The 8118-nt window shown below is 54.8% G+C and overlaps 1 pseudogene; it reads right to left on the bottom strand.

The window, feature by feature from the left end:
- Nucleotides 1-987: 987 nt before the first annotated feature.
- LOC133219083 (diphosphomevalonate decarboxylase-like) lies at nucleotides 988-7815 on the bottom strand (annotated as a pseudogene).
- Between the last annotated feature and the right edge of the window lie 303 nt (nucleotides 7816-8118).

Here is an 8118-nt window from a genome sequence, read left to right as displayed (position 1 = left end):
TTTGTGTGCATGTGTGCTGATACTGTATGTGTAACTACATATGCTGGCACTCTGTGTATATACAGGTATTCTGTCTGTGTGTACATAATAAACATATATGTGTGTGTATATGTACATATACACACATATATAGGGCTGGAGGACCTCTGCTATGGAGACAAGCTGGGCTTGTTCAGCCTGGAGAAGAGAAGGCTCTGGGGAGACCTTAGAGCAGCTTCCAGTGCTTAAAGGGGCCAACAAGAAAGCTGGAGAGGGGCTTTTGACAAGGGCCTGTAGGGACAGGACAAGGGGGGATGGCTTTAACCTGCCAGAGGGGAGATTGAGATGAGCTCTTAGGCAGAATTCTTCCCTGTGAGGCGCTGGCACAGGTTGCCCAGAGAAACTGTAGATGCCCCATCCCTGGCAGTGTTCAAGGCGTGTTCAGTGTTCACCTCTCCATGGTGAAGCCCTTTTTCCACTTGCTCCTGGGGTACTCAAGCACACAGACCAAGACGCCTGCCACACTGGGAAGGGGTCAAGGAAAGGGATGCTTGGGGCCAGGATGACTCCTTATGCATACTACCACCCCCCCCACGAGGGTCATTGGGGGGGATGGGGGCCATGTGGGGTGACAAGGGTGATGCAGGGAGACAGAATCAGCCCCAGCAGGAACATCTGAGGGACAGGATCAGTCCTAGCAGGGACAGTGGGGGGAAAAGAGAACAGAAGCAGCTCCACAATGGACATGGGGAAGACAGGGGCCATGTAAGATGACAGGGGCTGTTCAGGGGGGACAGGATCAGCCTCAGCATGGCCAGGCACAACCATGAGGATGAACCATCCCTGTCTTCTGCCCCCCATCCCACCCCCCATGGAGCCTAGACACCCCACAACTACACTGCAGCAAAAACTTTTCATTTCCTTACAAAAAAAGTAAAAACCAGCCCCAGGTCCCATCCTGCCCAGGGGCTGGGGACAGCTTCGTACCAGGGTGGCACCAGCAGACCTCCCCTGGCACATCACAGTTGTCCCCAGTGGTGTCACCAGGCTCAGGCGAAGCAGTGAGGCAACCCATCTGCTCCCAGGAGGTGCTGGCTGGGGTCATCCATGAGCTGGGGACCAGGAGCGGGCTGTGGGGCAAGAGATAGGTTAGGGGTAGTGGGGGATGGATCTTGGCACCAGGGAGCCCTCCTGCCTGTAGGGACCTCCTGTTGGGGCTGTGAGGCAGCTCTAGGCCCCACAGAACCCAAAAGACCACCCTATGGCTCACACCAACAGGAATGTGTCCAAGGATAGGATCCCGCACACCTCTGGGGATGGGGTCTCATGTACACCCTTGGGGACAGGGACAGAGTCCTGCACACAACCCTGAGGATGGGGAGAGGGATGGGAATGGGGTCCTGTGCACCCCTGGGGATAGGGATGGAGTCTCATGCACAACCCTGGGGATAGGGACAAGCTCTCACACACATCCCTAGGGATGGGAATGAGGTCCTGTGCACCCCTGGGAATGGGGTCTTAAAGACACCCCTGGGGCTGGGGATGGAGACAGGGTCTCACATACGATCCCAGAGATGGGGACAGGATCCTATACACCCCTAGGGACAGGGATGGGGTCTCATGCACAACCCTGGGAATGGGAACAGGGTCCTGCACATCCCACCTTGGGATGTGGAAAGGGATTGGGTCCCACACATAACCCTGGTGATGGGTAGACGGGTTCCCCTGCCTCACGTTCCCCCCACCCCAGCACTGTACCTTGGTGTGCAGGATGTACCGGACAGCCCCCAACACTGGCTCAGCCACCACAGCCACAAGCAGCTCCTCCGGCAGTGAGGCCGAGCTGACAGGGAGCCCCCACACAAACCTCCAGCACAGCCAAGCATTCAGCCCCTGATGTAATCCCCACCATCCTGCTCCCTCCCAGTAAGTGATGGGACTGCTCTTACTGGTCCTCATTTGTGGCAGGGGGGAAGCTGCATCTCACCACCTCCACAAACTCGGCCATGGTGTCAGCCAGCATGAAGATGATAGCACTGAGGCCTGCATTGAAGGTGTGGGCTACCTACAGCAGAATGAGGGGGGATATGGAGTGAGGAACCACAGCAACCCGAGAGCACCATGAGGACAGTGTGGGTACCTTGGTGCATCTGTGGTGGACACTGAATCAGTGTGCCAGGGCAATGATGTGCTGTGAGAGGTCATTGAGGTAGAAGACTGGGGGGGAAGGTGTTGAGGCAGGTGACATGAAACTGGTTGCTGTCCTGGGTGGTGAGCTGCCCAAAGCCCTTGAAATTCCACTCACAGATGTGCTGCATCATCAGGGCCAGGCATTCCGGCACCACCACCTCTGTTCAGTGCTGCCACAACTAGGGTCACGGTCACCCCAGTTCAGTGACACCCACAGCACTACCACCCTTTGGGCTTCACTCAAACAGTGATGCAATCCACCCTCCCTCAATGTCCTCCAAAATGGAGAAATACTCCGTCTAAGGGAAACAGGACCACAAACCCTGCCTTCAGGCAGCTGCTCTGGGCAGGATCAGGCCCATTGCCTCATACCTTCAGCAAGGGGCTGGAGGCCTACCTGGTCTGCATCCCCACCATGCTGTTCACCTGATTCTTCTCCCCAATGACCAGGGGGAGTACAGATGATGGGACATGATCCCCCTGAGCCCCCAGCCCCAGCAAGGAGCGCCCCCTGATCCTGGAATCTGCACTCACATGGTGTTGGGGTGCTCTATCACCTTCCCCAAACCCCACCCAGACAGGGGGTGGTAGGTACAGCCATGAACCCCCTCCCAGTTCCTCACCACCAGGACAAGGACTCTGAGCTTCAGCCAGCATGTCTCAGGAGGCACTTTCTGGGCCCTGCTATCTGGCTGCTCACCCCACTGCAACTGCACAAAGCCCCCCAACATGCTGCAGCAGGCACTGCCTGAGCCATGCTGCACCACCTCTGATAGCTCACCCTCCACACCGTACAGCTACACCAGCATCAACACTGCAGGGAGGGAACAGGGGTCAGGAGTGGGGGGACAGCCCTACCACCCCCTCCTGGTGCCCCCCATGTTCCCACTCACCCACCCAGGCAGGTGTAGCCAGCGGCAGAGAAGGCCAAGACAGCAGCTGTGGGGAAGTTGTTCTTGGTGGCAGTGTGGATTTTGTGAGAGGCTGAGCGGGGCTGTTTCCTTGGTGCCGCTGCCCTGGTGCTTTCAGGCTAGGTGCTGCACTGAGAGGGGACAGGAGGAAGGCATAAGGGTTGGAATGGGAGACAGCCCTCCCCGGCCCCGGGAGTGCCTAGGGTGGGGGGACACTCACCCTCCCACAGGCAGGGAGCACCAGCTGGGGGGCAGAGGGGGTGCAGAGGGGCCTGACTCTGGCCCCAACCCCATCCCAACCTGGTCCTGGTGCAGCATGACACTCAGGGAGGAGTTGATGGGCAGGATCAGGTCATTGTCCTGCTTGCTCCCTGCAAGAGAGAACACGACATAGCATAGCTTAGCATGGAACAGCTTGGTATGGCACCACATCACTTGGCATGGAATGACACAGCTTGGCATGGCACAGGGTGGCACAGCACAGCTTGGCACAGGTTGGTGTGGCATTGCTGGGTGCAAGACAAGTTAGTGTGGCACCACATCACTTGGCTTGGCATGGCATGGCACAGCTCAACATATCACAGCTTGTCATAGGTTGGCTTGGCACACTACAGCATTACATGGCACGGCTTGGCACAGCATAGTACAGATTGGCACGGCATGGCACAGCTTGGCATGGCCCATCACGGCATCTCCACTCTCTCCCAACCCCAGCAGGTCCCAAACCTGTTCTCGGGGCTGGCCTTCCCAGCACCCGGCGGTCGCCACCTGTCCCCACGCTGTGCCCGGACACTCCCCAGCACCGAAGGAGGGAGCCCAGCCCCAGTAACAGCAGCACTCAAAGTACTCGATGACGGCGACGTTGACTGGCACCGTGCACGTAACTGAAACTGATGTGGCCTATTGTGTACAGGGGGGTTGTACAAGGGGGTTAGACAAAATGTACAGAGGGGGGTTGTACAAGGGGGTACTGCTTAAGTTATAGCTGGCTTGACAAGCTTAGCAGATGCCTTATCAGGCAGTACCAGGACAAAACGTCCTAATGAGGAGAATAGAGAGGGGGTGTACAAGGGGATACTGTCTAAGTTATAGCTTGTTTGACAAGCTCAGCAGATGCTTTATCAGGCAGTACCAAGATAGAACTTCCTAATGAAGAGAATAGCTCATTAAACCAGTTGGACATAGACCAGACCCATCCAGCTCCTAAAGAGCATGCGTGAGGACCAGAGGTAAAAAGTTCAAGCCTGAGTGGGCTTGCCTCAGTGGGACAGTGCTCCAGAATTGATGAAGACTGGGAGGCCTCCTGTAATCCTAGGGTGAAATCGGTGTGCTCAGCTCGCTCCCTGAAATGTCTGTACACCAATGCGCGCAGCATGGGAAATAAGCAGGAGGAGCTAGAAACCTGTGTTAAGTCAGGAGATTATGACCTGGTGGCAATTACAGAGACGTGGTGGGACAGCTCACATGACTGGAATATAGTCATGGAGGGCTATGTCCTTTTCAGGAAAGACAGGCCAGCCAGGCGGGGTGGTGGGGTTGCTCTTTATGTGCGAGAGCAGCTACAGTGCCTTGAGTTCTGTCCAGGGACAGATGACGAGCGAGTTGAGAGTTTGTGGGTGAGAATTAAGAGGCAGGCTGGCAGGGGTGATACTGTTGTGGGGGTCTGTTACAGGCCACCAGAAAAGGGTGAGGAAGTTGACGAGGCCTTCTACAGGCAGCTGAGAGCGGCCTCACAGTCACAGGCCGTGGTCGTCGTGGGGGATTTTAACTTCCCTGATGTTTGCTGGAAGGACTACTCAGCAACCCAGCCGCAGTCCAGGAGGTTCCTCCAGTGTATGGATGATAACTTCCTCATGCAAATGGTGGACGAGCCAACCAGGAGAGGTGCGCTGCTGGATCTCATCCTCACTAACAAGGAGGGTCTGGTTGAAGGAGTGAAGGTTGAGGGCTGCCTTGGTTGCAGCGACCACGAGATGGTGGAATTCAGGATCTTGTGTGGTAGGGTCAGTAGAATAGCAAGTAGAATCGCAACCCTGGACTTTAGCAGGGCAAACTTTGGCCTCTTCAAGCAATTGCTAGGGGAAATCCCATGGGCTAGGCTGCTTGAAGGTAAAGGGGCCCAAGATAGTTGGTTGACGTTCAAGGACTGCTTTTTCCGAGCTCAAGATCAGAGCATCCCGACACGTAGGAAGTCAAGGAAGAGGGTCAGGAGACCTGCGTGGCTAAATAGGGAATTGCTGGGTATGCTCAAGTGGAAGAGGAGAGTTTACAGGTCATGGAAGGAGGGGCTGGCCACTTGGGAGGAATATAAGGCTGCTGCTAGAGGATGTAGGAAAGCTGCTAGGATGACTAAGGCCTCCTTGGAATTAAAGCTGGCAAGAGGGGTCAAGGACAGCAGAAAGAGCTTTTTCAAATACATGGCAGATAAAACTAACACCAGAGGCAATGTAGGCCCGCTGATGAACGGGACAGGTGCCCTGGTGACAGAAGATACAGAGATGGCAGAGTTACTGAATGCCTTCTTTGTCTCTGTCTACTCTGCCGGAGGCAGTCCTGAAGAGCCCTGTACCGCTGAGACCTCAGATGAAGATAGGTCAACGGAGCGGTCTGCCTTAGTCGATGAGGAATGGGTTAAAGACCAGTTGAGCAATCTGGACATCCATAAATCCATGGGTCCCGATTGGATGCACCCGCGGGTGCTGAGGGAACTGGCGGAGGTCATTGCTAGACCGCTCTCCATCATCTTTACCAAGTCTTGGGAAACGGGAGAGGTGCCTGAGGACTGGAGGAAAGCAAATGTCACTCCCGTCTTCAAAAAGGGCAAGAAGGAGGACCCGGGTAACTATAGACCGGTTAGCCTCACCTCCGTACCTGGAAAGTGATGGAACACCTTATCCTTGGTGACATCTTAAGGCATATCAAGGATAAGAGGGTTATGAGGGGCAGTCAACATGGCTTCACCAAGGGGAAGTCATGCTTGACCAATCTCGTAGCCTTTTATGAGGAAATAACACGGTGGATGGATGATGGCCGAGCGGTGGATGTGGTCTACCTTGACTTCAGCAAAGCGTTTGACACGGTCTCCCACGGCATCCTTGCGGCTAAATTGAGGAAGTGTGGTCTGGATGATTGGGTAGTGAGGTGGACTGTGAACTGGCTGAAGGAGAGAAGCCAGAGAGTTGTAGTCTATGGGGCGGAGTCTAGTTGGAGGCCTGTATCTAGTGGAGTGCCTTAAGGGTCGGTACTGGGACAAGTATTATTTAATATATTCATCAATGATTTAGATGAGGGAATTGAGTGTACTATCAGCAAGTTTGCTGATGACACTAAGCTGGGAGGAGTGGCCGACACGCCAGAAGGCTGTGCTGCCATCCAGCGAGACCTGGACAGGCTGGAGAGTTGGGCGGGGAATAACTTGATGAAATATAACAAGGGAAAGTGTAGAGTCCTGCATCTGGGCAGGAACAACCCCAGGTTCCAGTATAGGTTGGGGAACGACCTGTTAGAGAGCAGTGTAGGGGAGAGGGACCTGGGGGTCCTGGTGGATGACAGGGTGACCATGAGCCGACACTGTGCCCTTGTGGCCAAGAAGGCCAATGGCATCCTGGGGTGTATTAGAAGGGGGGTGGTTAGTAGGTCGAGAGAGGTTCTCCTTCCCCTCTACTCAGCCCTGGTGAGACCTCATCTGGAATATTGTGTCCAGTTCTGGCCCCTCAGTTTAAGAAGGACAGGGACCTGCTGGAGAGAGTCCAGCGCAGGGCAACTAAGATGATTAAGGGAGTGGAGCATCTCCCTTATGAGGAAAGACTGAGGGAGCTGGGTCTCTATAGTTTGGAGAAGAGGAGATTGAGGGGTGACCTTATTAGTGTATATAAATATATAAAGGGGGAGTGTCAGGAGGATGGAGCCAGGCTCTTCTCAGTGGCAAACAATGATAGGACAAGGGGAAATGGGTACAAACTGGAACACAAGAGGTTCCACTTAAACTTGAGAAGAAACTTCTTCTCAGTGAGGGTGACGGAACACTGGAACAGGCTGCGCAGGGAGGTTGTGGAGTCTCCTTCTCTGGAGACATTCAAAACCCGCCTGGACACGTTCCTGTGTAACCTTATTTAGGTGTTCCTGCTCCTGCAGGGGGATTGTACTAGATGATCTTTTGAGGTCCCTTCCAATCTCTAACATACTGTGATACTGTGAGGAAGACTCGTTTACTTCATCTTGAAGACCCCTACCCACAAGAGGAAGACTACTTACTTCATCTGAAGATCCCTGCCCAAGACCACCAGGAGGCACTGCGCATGCGTGGAGAGCCTTTTAGCTCATTATAATACAAAGCGGGGATAGAATATGAATATGTATAGGCGTATTGTGCGACCTAATACATATGTATGACTTTACAGGATAAATGTAAAAGGAAAACGGCACTGAGGCACGCATGCCTTTTGGAGGACCAATCCCCCGTGCGTCTTCAGCTGAATAAAGCATACCTACTTTACAACTTTAACCAAGTTGTGGAGTCTATTCCGCTATCAGTAACCACAGCGAACACTCACTCCTCCCATCACACTGCCTCCACCGCTCCGGGCACTGTGCAGGAAGACTCAATCCCCACGCACGTCACCATGGCCTGTGGCAGATTCCCACCTCCTCGCACCCGACTCCTGGCCGCCATTGGCAGTGATCGGACCACGGGGAAACCACACCCCTCTCCGCCCCCTGCCGGCGGGGGAGCCATCGTCGAGTCGGGAAAGAGCTGCGCATGCGCAGTGTTCCCAGCACCGCCCCAGTGCTTCTAAGCTTCCCAACCCCCCAGTGCTCCTAATGTTACCGCAGGTCTCTCTATGCCCTCGTTATCCCCAGTACCCCCAATGCCCCGGTTGTCCCAGCACTGCCCCAGTGTCTCCAGTGCTCCCACTACTCCCAAACCCCCCAACCCCCAGTGACTCCAGTGTTCCCAGTGCTCCCAACCTCCCCCACCCCCAGTGTCCAGTGTTCCTGCAGTGCTCCCTGATATAAGGAAAGCAAGTGCCTGGGAAAC

The sequence above is a fragment of the Neopsephotus bourkii genome, unplaced genomic scaffold (genome assembly GCF_033783945.1).
Source record: "Neopsephotus bourkii isolate Nb327-2 ecotype Australia unplaced genomic scaffold, CSIRO-AGI_Nbou_v1 NB_1307, whole genome shotgun sequence".
NCBI lineage: Eukaryota > Metazoa > Chordata > Aves > Psittaciformes > Psittacidae > Neopsephotus > Neopsephotus bourkii.
Note: the sequence above shows the minus strand (reverse complement) of the source record. Positions and strands in the feature narration are given on the sequence as shown.